The sequence below is a fragment of the Oncorhynchus mykiss genome, chromosome 3, assembly GCF_057628025.1.
Source record: "Oncorhynchus mykiss isolate SJ-2025 chromosome 3, ASM5762802v1, whole genome shotgun sequence".
NCBI classification, from domain to species: domain Eukaryota; kingdom Metazoa; phylum Chordata; class Actinopteri; order Salmoniformes; family Salmonidae; genus Oncorhynchus; species Oncorhynchus mykiss.
The window spans coordinates 7,557,788-7,573,500 of record NC_143024.1 but is presented as its reverse complement, the minus strand read 5'-3'; positions in this window follow the sequence as shown (position 1 = coordinate 7,573,500).

Sequence of the window (15,713 nt, the reverse complement as noted above, 5' to 3'; positions counted from 1 at the left end):
CACCAACATGGTAGCCCTCACCAACACAAACACCACCAACATGGTAGCCCACACCAACACCACCACCACCAAAATGGTAGCCCACACCAACACCACCACCACCAACATGGTAGCCCACACCAACACCACCACATCCAACATGGTAGCCCACACCAACACCACCACCACCACCACCAACATTTTAGCCCACACCAACACCACCACCACCAACATGGTAGCCCACACAACCACCACCACCACCACCACCACCATGGTAGCCCACACCAACACCACCACAACCAACATGGTAGCCCACACCAACACCACCACCACCACCACCAACATTGTAGCCCACACCAACACCACCACCACCAACATGGTAGCCCACACCAACACCACCACCACCACCAACATGGTAGCCGACACCACCACCACCATGGTAGCCCACACCTCCACCACAGTAGCCCACACCACCACCACCATGGTATCCCACACCACCACGGAACATCCTACACCATCACCACCACATTAGCCCACACAACCACCACCAACAGGTTAGCCCACACCACCACCACACCCATCACCACGGTAGCCCACAACTCCACCACCACGGTAGCCCACAACTCCACCACCATGGTAGCACACAACACCACCATGTTAGCCAACTACTCCACCACCATGGTAGTCCACTACTCCACCACCATGGTAGCCCACTACTCCAAAACCATGGTAGCCCACTACTACACCACCATGGTAGCCCACAACTCTACCACCATGGTAGCCCACACCAACACCATCATGGTAGCTCACAACAAGACCACTATTGTAGCCCACAACAACACCACCATGGTAGCCCACAACAACACCATCATGGTAGCCCACTACTCCACCACCACGGTTGCCCACACCACCACCACAGTAGTCCACGGCGCCATCACCACAGTAGCCCACACTACCACAAACATAGTAGCTCACAGCACCACAACCACAGTAGCTCACAGCACCACCACCCCAGTAGACCACAACTCCACCACCATGGTAGCCCACCACCACCACCATGGTAGCACACAACTCCACCACCATGGTAGCTCACAACAACACCACCATGGTTGCCCACACCACCACCACTGTAGCCCACACCACCTCCACCACCATGGTAGCCCACACCACCACCATGGTAGCCCACACCACCACCACGGTACTCCACACCACCTCCACCACCATGGTAGCCGACACCACCACCACCATGGTAGCCCACACCTCCACCACAGTAGCCCACACCACCACCACCACCACCAACATGGTAGCCCACACCACTACCACCATGGTAGCCCACACCACCACCACCAACATGGTAGCCCACACCACCACCACCATGGTAGCCCACACCACCACCCCCATGGTAGCCCACACCACCACCACCATGGTAGCCCACACCACCACCACCAACATGGTAGCCCACACAACAATCAGAAACTTTCTGTTAAAAAACAATGAAGAACTATGAATCCATGCTTTTGTCACATCTAGGTTAGACTACTGCAATGCTCTACTTTCTGGATACCCGGATAAAGCACTAAATAAACTTCAGTTAGTGCTAAACACGGCTGCTAGAATCCTGACTATAACCCCAAAATGTGATCATATTACTCCAGTGCTAGCCTCTCTACACTGGCTTCCTGTCAAGGGCTGATTTCAAGGTTTTACAGCTGAACTACAAAGCATTACATGGGCTCCGACCTATCTTTCCAATTCCGTCCTGCCGTACATACCTACACATATGCTACGGTCACAAGACGCAGGCCTCCTTACTGACCCTAGAATTTATTAGCAAACAGCTGGAGGCAGGGCTTTCTCCTATAGAGCTCAATTTTTATGGAAAGGTCTGCTTATCCATGTGAGAGACGCAGACTCGGTCTCAACCTTTAAGTCTTTTTTGAAAACTCATCTCATCAGTAGGTCCTATGATTGAGTGTAGTCTGGTCCAGGAGGGTGAAGGCGAACGGAAAGGCACTGGAGCAACAAACCGTCCTTGCTGTCTCTGCCTGGCCGGTTCCCCTCTCTCCACTGGCATTCTCTGCCTCTAACCCTATTACGGGGGCTGAGTCACTGGTTTACTGGTGCTCTTCCATGCCGACCAAAGGAGGGGTGGGTCACTTGAGTGGGTTGAGTCACTGACGTGATCTTCCTGTCCGGGTTGGCGCCCCCCCCCCCCCCTCGGGTTCGTGTCGTATGGAAGACAAGGCTATACTCGGCCTTGTCTCAGGATAGTAAGTTGGTGGTTGAAGATATCCCTCTAGTGGTGTGGGGGCTGTGCTTTGGCAAAGTGGGTGGGGTTATATCCTGCCTGTTTGGCCCTGTCTGGGGGTATCGTCGGATGGGGCCACAGTGTCTCCTGACCCCTCCTGTCTCAGCTTGCAGTATTTATGCTGCAATAGTTTGTGTCGGGGGGCTAGGGTCAGTCTGTTATATCTAGAGTATTTCTCCTGTCTTATCCGGTGTCCTGTGTGAATTTAAGTATGCTCTCTCTCTCCTCTCTCGCACACCAGCATGGTAGCCCACATCACCAGCACCACCACGACCAGCATGGTAGCCCACACCACCACCACCATGGTAGCCCACAGCACCACCACCACCACAGTAGCCCACACCACCACCACCACGGTAGCCCACACCACCACCACCACGGTAGCCCACACCACGACCACAGTAGCCCATACCTCCACCACCACGGTAGCCCACAACACCACCATCAGAAACCTAAACTAAATACAGGCCTTTGCCAACCCACCCAACCAGTTTATACAAACAGTATGCAGCAGTTAATCTGTTATGGAGGTTTCATGTCCAAATACAATGGAACAGAAACTATACACGGTAAGTCAGTTACCTGACAGTGTCTAAGTCATCATGTGTGATGACCACTGTTTGCATAATACATTCCTCCTCCAGGGCGTTTGCTTGTTAGGTTTTCGGAAAGGGAAACTTAACAAAAGAGAAACCAATCCATTGTAATGATGCTGTAGATAGTCATGTGACTGTACGTCTTCACTCCGTGTCCTCCTTTATTTTAAGTTAATTAACCTTTAACCCTTTGACCTGTTACTCCATCTCCTCCTGTGATTTAACTGTCACACCAACATAGTAGCCCACATCACCCTCACCACCACCACCATCGTAGCCCTTACAACCACAGTAGCCCACACCACCACCTCCTCCATGGTAGTCCACACCATTACCACCACTACCACCATGGTAGTCCACACCACTACCACCACTACCACCATGGTAGCCCACACCACCACCACCACCACCATCGTAGCCCTTACAACCACAGTAGCCCACACCACCACCTCCTCCATGGTAGTCCACACCATTACCACCACTACCACCATGGTAGTCCACACCACTACCACCACTACCACCATGGTAGCCCACACCACTACCACCATGGTAGCCCACACCATTACCACCACTACCACCATCGTAGCCCTTACAACCACAGTAGCCCACACCACCAGCACTTCCATGGTAGCCTACACCGTTACCACCACTACCACCATGGTAGTCCACACCATTACCACCACTACCACCATGGTAGCCCACACCACTACCACCACCACCAAAATGGTAGCCCACACCAACACCACCACCACCAACATGGTAGCCCACACCAACACCACCACATCCAACATGGTAGCTCACACCAACACCACCACCACCACCACCAACATTTTAGCCCACACCAACACCACCACCACCAACATGGTAGCCCACACAACCACCACCACCACCACCACCACCATGGTAGCCCACACCAACACCACCACAACCAACATGGTAGCCCACACCAACACCACCACCACCACCACCAACATTGTAGCCCACACCAACACCACCACCACCAACATGGTAGCCCACACCAACACCACCACCACCACCAACATGGTAGCCGACACCACCACCACCATGGTAGCCCACACCTCCACCACAGTAGCCCACACCACCACCACCATGGTATCCCACACCACCACGGAACATCCTACACCATCACCACCACATTAGCCCACACAACCACCACCAACAGGTTAGCCCACACCACCACCACACCCATCACCACGGTAGCCCACAACTCCACCACCACGGTAGCCCACAACTCCACCACCATGGTAGCCCACAACACCACCATGTTAGCCAACTACTCCACCACCATGGTAGTCCACTACTCCACCACCATGGTAGCCCACTACTCCAAAACCATGGTAGCCCACTACTACACCACCATGGTAGCTCACAACTCTACCACCATGGTAGCCCACACCAACACCATCATGGTAGCTCACAACAAGACCACTATTGTAGCCCACAACAACACCACCATGGTAGCCCACAACAACACCATCATGGTAGCCCACTACTCCACCACCACGGTTGCCCACACCACCACCACAGTAGTCCACGGCGCCATCACCACAGTAGCCCACACTACCACAAACATAGTAGCTCACAGCACCACAACCACAGTAGCTCACAGCACCACCACCCCAGTAGACCACAACTCCACCACCATGGTAGCCCACCACCACCACCATGGTAGCACACAACTCCACCACCATGGTAGCTCACAACAACACCACCATGGTTGCCCACACCACCACCACTGTAGCCCACACCACCTCCACCACCATGGTAGCCCACACCACCACCATGGTAGCCCACACCACCACCACGGTACTCCACACCACCTCCACCACCATGGTAGCCGACACCACCACCACCATGGTAGCCCACACCTCCACCACAGTAGCCCACACCACCACCACCACCACCAACATGGTAGCCCACACCACTACCACCATGGTAGCCCACACCACCACCACCAACATGGTAGCCCACACCACCACCACCATGGTAGCCCACACCACCACCCCCATGGTAGCCCACACCACCACCACCATGGTAGCCCACACCACCACCACCAACATGGTAGCCCACACAACAATCAGAAACTTTCTGTTAAAAAACAATGAAGAACTATGAATCCATGCTTTTGTCACATCTAGGTTAGACTACTGCAATGCTCTACTTTCTGGATACCCGGATAAAGCACTAAATAAACTTCAGTTAGTGCTAAACACGGCTGCTAGAATCCTGACTATAACCCCAAAATGTGATCATATTACTCCAGTGCTAGCCTCTCTACACTGGCTTCCTGTCAAGGGCTGATTTCAAGGTTTTACAGCTGAACTACAAAGCATTACATGGGCTCCGACCTATCTTTCCAATTCCGTCCTGCCGTACATACCTACACATATGCTACGGTCACAAGACGCAGGCCTCCTTACTGACCCTAGAATTTATTAGCAAACAGCTGGAGGCAGGGCTTTCTCCTATAGAGCTCAATTTTTATGGAAAGGTCTGCTTATCCATGTGAGAGACGCAGACTCGGTCTCAACCTTTAAGTCTTTTTTGAAAACTCATCTCATCAGTAGGTCCTATGATTGAGTGTAGTCTGGTCCAGGAGGGTGAAGGCGAACGGAAAGGCACTGGAGCAACAAACCGTCCTTGCTGTCTCTGCCTGGCCGGTTCCCCTCTCTCCACTGGCATTCTCTGCCTCTAACCCTATTACGGGGGCTGAGTCACTGGTTTACTGGTGCTCTTCCATGCCGACCAAAGGAGGGGTGGGTCACTTGAGTGGGTTGAGTCACTGACGTGATCTTCCTGTCCGGGTTGGCGCCCCCCCCCCCCCCTCGGGTTCGTGTCGTATGGAAGACAAGGCTATACTCGGCCTTGTCTCAGGATAGTAAGTTGGTGGTTGAAGATATCCCTCTAGTGGTGTGGGGGCTGTGCTTTGGCAAAGTGGGTGGGGTTATATCCTGCCTGTTTGGCCCTGTCTGGGGGTATCGTCGGATGGGGCCACAGTGTCTCCTGACCCCTCCTGTCTCAGCTTGCAGTATTTATGCTGCAATAGTTTGTGTCGGGGGGCTAGGGTCAGTCTGTTATATCTAGAGTATTTCTCCTGTCTTATCCGGTGTCCTGTGTGAATTTAAGTATGCTCTCTCTCTCCTCTCTCGCACACCAGCATGGTAGCCCACATCACCAGCACCACCACGACCAGCATGGTAGCCCACACCACCACCACCATGGTAGCCCACAGCACCACCACCACCACAGTAGCCCACAACACCACCACCACGGTAGCCCACACCACCACCACCACGGTAGCCCACACCACGACCACAGTAGCCCATACCTCCACCACCACGGTAGCCCACAACACCACCATCAGAAACCTAAACTAAATACAGGCCTTTGCCAACCCACCCAACCAGTTTATACAAACAGTATGCAGCAGTTAATCTGTTATGGAGGTTTCATGTCCAAATACAATGGAACAGAAACTATACAAGGTAAGTCAGTTACCTGACAGTGTCTAAGTCATCATGTGTGATGACCACTGTTTGCATAATACATTCCTCCTCCAGGGCGTTTGCCTGTTAGGTTTTCGGAAAGGGAAACTTAACAAAAGAGAAACCAATCCATTGTAATGATGCTGTAGATAGTCATGTGACTGTACGTCTTCACTCCGTGTCCTCCTGTATTTTAAGTTAATTAACCTTTAACCCTTTGACCTGTTACTCCATCTCCTCCTGTGATTTAACTGTCACACCAACATAGTAGCCCACATCACCCTCACGCTAGCAGACACGACCACCACCACCATCGTAGCCCTTACAACCACAGTAGCCCACACCACCACCTCCTCCATGGTAGTCCACACCATTACCACCACTACCACCATGGTAGTCCACACCACTACCACCACTACCACCATGGTAGCCCACACCACTACCACCATGGTAGCCCACACCATTACCACCACTACCACCATCGTAGCCCTTACAACCACAGTAGCCCACACCACCAGCACTTCCATGGTAGCCTACACCGTTACCACCACTACCACCATGGTAGTCCACACCATTACCACCACTACCACCATGGTAGCCCACACCACTACCACCACCACCGCCGTGTTAGCCCACACCAATAGCACCACCACCACCACCACCACCACCACCATGGTAGCCCACACAACCACAGCCATCATCACCTCAATAGCCCACAACACCACTACCACCATCTTCTCCTGTGATACACCACCACCTCCATGGTAGCCCACACCAATACCACCACCACCACCACCGTGGTAGCCCACACCAATAGCACCACCACCACCACCACATCCATGGTAGCCCACATCACCACCACCACCACGGTAGCCCACACCACCACCACCACCATGGTATTCAACAACACCAGCACCACCACCACGGTAGCCCACACCACCACCACCACCATGGTAGCCAACAACACCACCACCACCACCACAGTAGCCCACACCACAACCACTATGGTAGCCGACAACACCACCACCATGGTAGCCCACACCACCACCACCACGGTAGCCCACACCACCACCACCACGGTAGCCCACACCACCACCATGGTAGCCCACACCACCACCACGGTACTCCACAACACCTCCACCACCATGGTAGCCGACACCACCACCACCATGGTAGCCCACACCTCCACCACAGTAGCCCACACTACCACCACCACCACCAACATGGTAGCCCACACCACTACCACCATGGTAGCCCACACCACCACCACCAACATGGTAGCCCACACCACCACCACCATGGTAGCCCACACCACCACCACCATGGTAGCCCACACCACCACCACCATGGTAGCCCACACCACCACCACCATGGTAGCCCACACCACCACCACCAACATGGTAGCCCACACAACAATCAGAAACTTTCTGTTAAAAAACAATGAAGAACTATGAATCCATGCTTTTGTCACATCTAGGTTAGACTACTGCAATGCTCTACTTTCTGGATACCCGGATAAAGCACTAAATAAACTTCAGTTAGTGCTAAACACGGCTGCTAGAATCCTGACTATAACCCCAAAATGTGATCATATTACTCCAGTGCTAGCCTCTCTACACTGGCTTCCTGTCAAGGGCTGATTTCAAGGTTTTACAGCTGAACTACAAAGCATTACATGGGCTCCGACCTATCTTTCCAATTCCGTCCTGCCGTACATACCTACACATATGCTACGGTCACAAGACGCAGGCCTCCTTACTGACCCTAGAATTTATTAGCAAACAGCTGGAGGCAGGGCTTTCTCCTATAGAGCTCAATTTTTATGGAAAGGTCTGCTTATCCATGTGAGAGACGCAGACTCGGTCTCAACCTTTAAGTCTTTTTTGAAAACTCATCTCATCAGTAGGTCCTATGATTGAGTGTAGTCTGGTCCAGGAGGGTGAAGGCGAACGGAAAGGCACTGGAGCAACGAACCGTCCTTTCTGTCTCTGCCTGGCCGGTTCCCCTCTCTCCACTGGCATTCTCTGCCTCTAACCCTATTACGGGGGCTGAGTCACTGGTTTACTGCTGCTCTTCCATGCCGACCAAAGGAGGGGTGGGTCACTTGAGTGGGTTGAGTCACTGACGTGATCTTCCTGTCCGGGTTGGCGCCCCCCCCCCCTCGGGTTCGTGTCGTATGGAAGACAAGGCTATACTCGGCCTTGTCTCAGGATAGTAAGTTGGTGGTTGAAGATATCCCTCTAGTGGTGTGGGGGCTGTGCTTTGGCAAAGTGGGTGGGGTTATATCCTGCCTGTTTGGCCCTGTCTGGGGGTATCGTCGGATGGGGCCACAGTGTCTCCTCACCCCTCCTGTCTCAGCTTGCAGTATTTATGCTGCAATAGTTTGTGTCGGGGGGCTAGGGTCAGTCTGTTATATCTAGAGTATTTCTCCTGTCTTATCCGGTGTCCTGTGTGAATTTAAGTATGCTCTCTCTCTCCTCTCTCGCACACCAGCATGGAAGCCCACATCACCAGCACCACCACGACCAGCATGGTAGCCCACACCACCACCACCACCACGGTAGCCCACAACTCCACCAGCATGGTAGCCCACAACTCCACCAGCATGGTAGCCCACAACTCCACCAGCATGGTAGCCCACACCACCACCACCATGGTAGCCCACAGCAACACCACCACCACAGTAGCCCACAACACCACCACCACGGTAGCCCACACCACCACCACCACGGTAGCCCACACCACGACCACAGTAGCCCATACCTCCACCACCACGGTAGCCCACAACACCACTATCAGAAACCTAAACTAAATTCAGGCCTTTGCCAACCCACCCAACCAGTTTATACAAACAGTATGCAGCAGTTAATCTGTTATGGAGGTTTCATGTCCAAATACAATGGAACAGAAACTATACAAGGTAAGTCAGTTACCTGACAGTGTCTAAGTCATCATGTGTGATGACCACTGTTTGCATAATACATTCCTCCTCCAGGGCGTTTGCCTGTTAGGTTTTCGGAAAGGGAAACTTAACAAAAGAGAAACCAATCCATTGTAATGATGCTGTAGATAGTCATGTGACTGTACGTCTTCACTCCGTGTCCTCCTTTATTTTAAGTTAATTAACCTTTAACCCTTTGACCTGTTACTCCATCTCCTCCTGTGATTTAACTGTCACACCAACATAGTAGCCCACATCACCCTCACGCTAGCAGACACCACCACCACCACCATCGTAGCCCTTACAACCACAGTAGCCCACACCACCACCTCCTCCATGGTAGTCCACACCATTACCACCACTACCACCATGGTAGTCCACACCACTACCACCACTACCACCATGGTAGCCAACACCATTACCACCACCACCACCATCGTAGCCCTTACAACCACAGTAGCCCACACCACCAGCACCTCCATGGTAGCCCACACCGTTACCACCACTACCACCATGGTAGTCCACACCACTACCACCACTACCACCATGGTAGTCCACACCATTACCACCACTACCACCATGGTAGTCCACACCACTTCCACCACTACCACCATGGTAGTCCACACCATTACCACCACTACCACCATGGTAGTCCACACCACTACCACCACTACCACCACGGTAGCCCACACCATTACCACCACTACCACCATGGTAGCCCACACCACTACCACCATGGTAGCCCACACCATTACCACCACCACCATCGTCGTAGCCCTTACAACCACAGTAGCCCACACCACCAGCACCTCCATGGTAGCCCACACCGTTACCACCACTACCACCATGGTAGTCCACACCATTACCACCACTACCACCATGGTAGCCCACACCACTACCACCACCACCACCGTGTTAGCCCACACCAATAGCACCACCACCACCACCACCACCATGGTAGCCCACACAACCACAGCCATCATCACCTCAATAGCCCACAACACCACTACCACCATCTTCTCCTGTGATACACCACCACCTCCATGGTAGCCCACACCAATACCACCACCACCACCGTGGTAGCCCACACCAATAGCACCACCACCACCACCACATCCATGGTAGCCCACATCACCACCACCACCACGGTAGCCCACACCACCACCACCACCATGGTATTCAACAACACCACCACCACCAACATGGTAGCCTACAATACCACCACCATGGTAGCCAACAACACCAGCACCACCACCATGGTAGCCTACAACACCACCACCACCGTGGTAGCCCACTCCAATAGCACCACCACCACCACCACATCCATGGTAGCCCACATCACCACCACCACCACCACGGTAGCCCACACCACCACCACCACCATGGTATTCAACAACACCACCACCACCAACATGGTAGCCTACAACACCACCACCACCAACATGGTAACCAACAACACCACCTCCCCGGTAGCCTTCACAACCACCACCTCCATGGTAGCCAACAACACCACCACCACCACCACAGTAGCCCACACCACAACCACCATGGTAGCCGACAACACCACCACCATGGTAGCCCACACCACCACCACCATGGTAGCCCACACCACCACCACCACGGTAGCCCACACCACCACCATGGTAGCCCACACCACCACCACGGTACTCCACAACACCTCCACCACCATGGTAGCCGACACCACCACCACCATGGTAGCCCACACTTCCACCACAGTAGCCCACACCACCACCACCACCACCAACATGGTAGCCCACACCACTACCACCATGGTAGCCCACACCACCACCACCAACATGGTAGCCCACACCACCACCACCATGGTAGCCCACACCACCACCACCATGGTAGCCCACACCACCACCACCATGGTAGCCCACACCACCACCACCAACATGGTAGCCCACACAACAATCAGAAACTTTCTGTTAAAAAACAATGAAGAACTATGAATCCATGCTTTTGTCACATCTAGGTTAGACTACTGCAATGCTCTACTTTCTGGATACCCGGATAAAGCACTAAATAAACTTCAGTTAGTGCTAAACACGGCTGCTAGAATCCTGACTATAACCCCAAAATGTGATCATATTACTCCAGTGCTAGCCTCTCTACACTGGCTTCCTGTCAAGGGCTGATTTCAAGGTTTTACAGCTGAACTACAAAGCATTACATGGGCTCCGACCTATCTTTCCAATTCCGTCCTGCCGTACATACCTACACATATGCTACGGTCACAAGACGCAGGCCTACTTACTGACCCTAGAATTTATTAGCAAACAGCTGGAGGCAGGGCTTTCTCCTATAGAGCTCAATTTTTATGGAAAGGTCTGCTTATCCATGTGAGAGACGCAGACTCGGTCTCAACCTTTAAGTCTTTTTTGAAAACTCATCTCATCAGTAGGTCCTATGATTGAGTGTAGTCTGGTCCAGGAGGGTGAAGGCGAACGGAAAGGCACTGGAGCAACGAACCGTCCTTGCTGTCTCTGCCTGGCCGGTTCCCCTCTCTCCACTGGCATTCTCTGCCTCTAACCCTATTACGGGGGCTGAGTCACTGGTTTACTGGTGCTCTTCCATGCCGACCAAAGGAGGGGTGGGTCACTTGAGTGGGTTGAGTCACTGACGTGATCTTCCTGTCCGGGTTGGCGCCCCCCCCCCCCCCTCGGGTTCGTGTCGTATGGAAGACAAGGCTATACTCGGCCTTGTCTCAGGATAGTAAGTTGGTGGTTGAAGATATCCCTCTAGTGGTGTGGGGGCTGTGCTTTGGCAAAGTGGGTGGGGTTATATCCTGCCTGTTTGGCCCTGTCTGGGGGTATCGTCGGATGGGGCCACAGTGTCTCCTGACCCCTCCTGTCTCAGCTTGCAGTATTTATGCTGCAATAGTTTGTGTCGGGGGGCTAGGGTCAGTCTGTTATATCTAGAGTATTTCTCCTGTCTTATCCGGTGTCCTGTGTGAATTTAAGTATGCTCTCTCTCTCCTCTCTCGCACACCAGCATGGTAGCCCACATCACCAGCACCACCACGACCAGCATGGTAGCCCACACCACCACCACCATGGTAGCCCACAGCACCACCACCACCACAGTAGCCCACACCACCACCACCACGGTAGCCCACACCACCACCACCACGGTAGCCCACACCACGACCACAGTAGCCCATACCTCCACCACCACGGTAGCCCACAACACCACCATCAGAAACCTAAACTAAATACAGGCCTTTGCCAACCCACCCAACCAGTTTATACAAACAGTATGCAGCAGTTAATCTGTTATGGAGGTTTCATGTCCAAATACAATGGAACAGAAACTATACACGGTAAGTCAGTTACCTGACAGTGTCTAAGTCATCATGTGTGATGACCACTGTTTGCATAATACATTCCTCCTCCAGGGCGTTTGCTTGTTAGGTTTTCGGAAAGGGAAACTTAACAAAAGAGAAACCAATCCATTGTAATGATGCTGTAGATAGTCATGTGACTGTACGTCTTCACTCCGTGTCCTCCTTTATTTTAAGTTAATTAACCTTTAACCCTTTGACCTGTTACTCCATCTCCTCCTGTGATTTAACTGTCACACCAACATAGTAGCCCACATCACCCTCACCACCACCACCATCGTAGCCCTTACAACCACAGTAGCCCACACCACCACCTCCTCCATGGTAGTCCACACCATTACCACCACTACCACCATGGTAGTCCACACCACTACCACCACTACCACCATGGTAGCCCACACCACCACCACCACCACCATCGTAGCCCTTACAACCACAGTAGCCCACACCACCACCTCCTCCATGGTAGTCCACACCATTACCACCACTACCACCATGGTAGTCCACACCACTACCACCAATACCACCATGGTAGCCCACACCATTACCACCACCACCACCATCGTAGCCCTTACAACCACAGTAGCCCACACCACCAGCACCTCCATGGTAGCCCACACCATTACCACCACTACCACCATGGTAGTCCACACCACTACCACCATGGTAGCCCACACCATTACCACCACCACCACCATCGTAGCCCTTACAACCACAGTAGCCCACACCACCAGCACCTCCATGGTAGCCCACACCGTTACCACCACTACCACCATGGTAGTCCACACCATTACCACCACTACCACCATGGTAGCCCACACCACTACCACCACCACCGCCGTGTTAGCCCACACCAATAGCACCACCACCACCACCACCACCACCAACATGGTAGCCCACACAACCACAGCCATCATCACCTCAATAGCCCACAACACAACTACCACCATCTTCTCCTGTGATACACCACCACCTCCATGGTAGCCCACACCAATACCACCACCACCACCACCGTGGTAGCCCACACCAATAGCACCACCACCACATCCATGGTAGCCCACATCACCACCACCACCACGGTAGCCCACACCACCACCACCACCATGGTATTCAACAACACCACCACCACCAACATGGTAGCCTACAATACCACCACCATGGTAGCCAACAACACCAGCACCACCACCATGGTAGCCTACAACACCACCACCACCGTGGTAGCCCACTCCAATAGCACCACCACCACCACCACATCCATGGTAGCCCACATCACCACCACCACCACGGTAGCCCACACCACCACCACCACCATGGTATTCAACAACACCACCACCACCAACATGGTAGCCTACAACACCACCACCATGGTAGCCAACAACACCAGCACCACCACCATGGTAGCCTACAACACCACCACCACCAACATGGTAACCAACAACACCACCTCCCCGGTAGCCTTCACAACCACCACCTCCATGGTAGCCAACAACACCACCACCACCACCACAGTAGCCCACACCACAACCACCATGGTAGCCGACAACACCACCACCATGGTAGCCCACACCACCACCACCACGGTAGCCCACACCACCACCACCACGGTAGCCCACACCACAACCACCATGGTAGCCCACACCACCACCTCCACAGTAGCTCATACAACCACCACGGTAGCCCACACCACAACACCCATGGTAGCCCAAAACACCACCTCCATATTAATCCACACCACCACCACGTTAGCCATCACTACCACGACAACCACGGTAGCCCACAACACCACCACCACCACCACAACCACGCTAGCACACACCACCACCACCACCACCACCACCACGCTAACACACACCACCACCATGGCAGCCCACACCACCAGCGTAACTCATAGTAGTCCACAACACCACCACCATGGTAGTCCACACCACCACCACAACCACGCTAGCACACACCACCACCACCATGGTAGCCCACACCACCATGGTAGCTCATAGTAGCCCACAACACCACCACCAACATGGTAGCCCACACCACCAATACCACCACCACCATGGTAACCCACACCAACACCACCACCACCACCATCGTAGCCCACACCAACACCACCCCCACCACAGTTGCCAACACAACCACCATGGTAGCCCACACCAACACCACGGTAGCCCACACCACCATTGGAGCCCATACCAACACTACCACAACATGGTAGCCCACACCAACACCACCCACACCTTCACCACAGTATCCGACACCACCATGGTAGCCCACAACACAACCACCATCACCATGGTAGCCCACAACACCAACACCACCATGGTAGCCCACACTATCACCACCATGGATGCCCACACCATTACCACCACCATGTTAGCCCACACCCACTGTAGCCCACACCACCACCAAGGTAACCTACACCAACACCACCATCATGGTAGCCCACACTAACACCACCCCCATGGTAGCCCACACCAGCACCACCACCACGTTAGCCCGATCCATCACCACCATGGTACCCTACAACAACACCAACATGGTAGCCCACACCACCATCACCATGGTTGCACACCATGGTAGCCCACACCACCACCATGGTAGCCAACAACACCACCACCATGGTGTTCTACACCACCACCAAGGTAGCCTACACCACCACCATGGTGTTCTACACCACCACCATGGTAGCCCACAACACCACCATGGTAGCCTACACCACCACCATGGTGTTCTACACCACCACCATGGTAGCCCACAACACCACCACCATGGTAGCCTACACCACCACCATGGTGTTCTACACCACCACCACGGTAGCCTACACCACCACCATGGTGTTCTACACCACCACCATGGTAGCCCACAACACCACCATGGTAGCCTACACCACCACCATGGTAGCCTACACCACCACCATGGTAGCCCACAACACCACCACCATGGTGTTCTACACCACCACCATGGTAGCCCACAACACCACCACCATGGTAGCCCACAACACCACCACCATGGTAGCCTACACCAC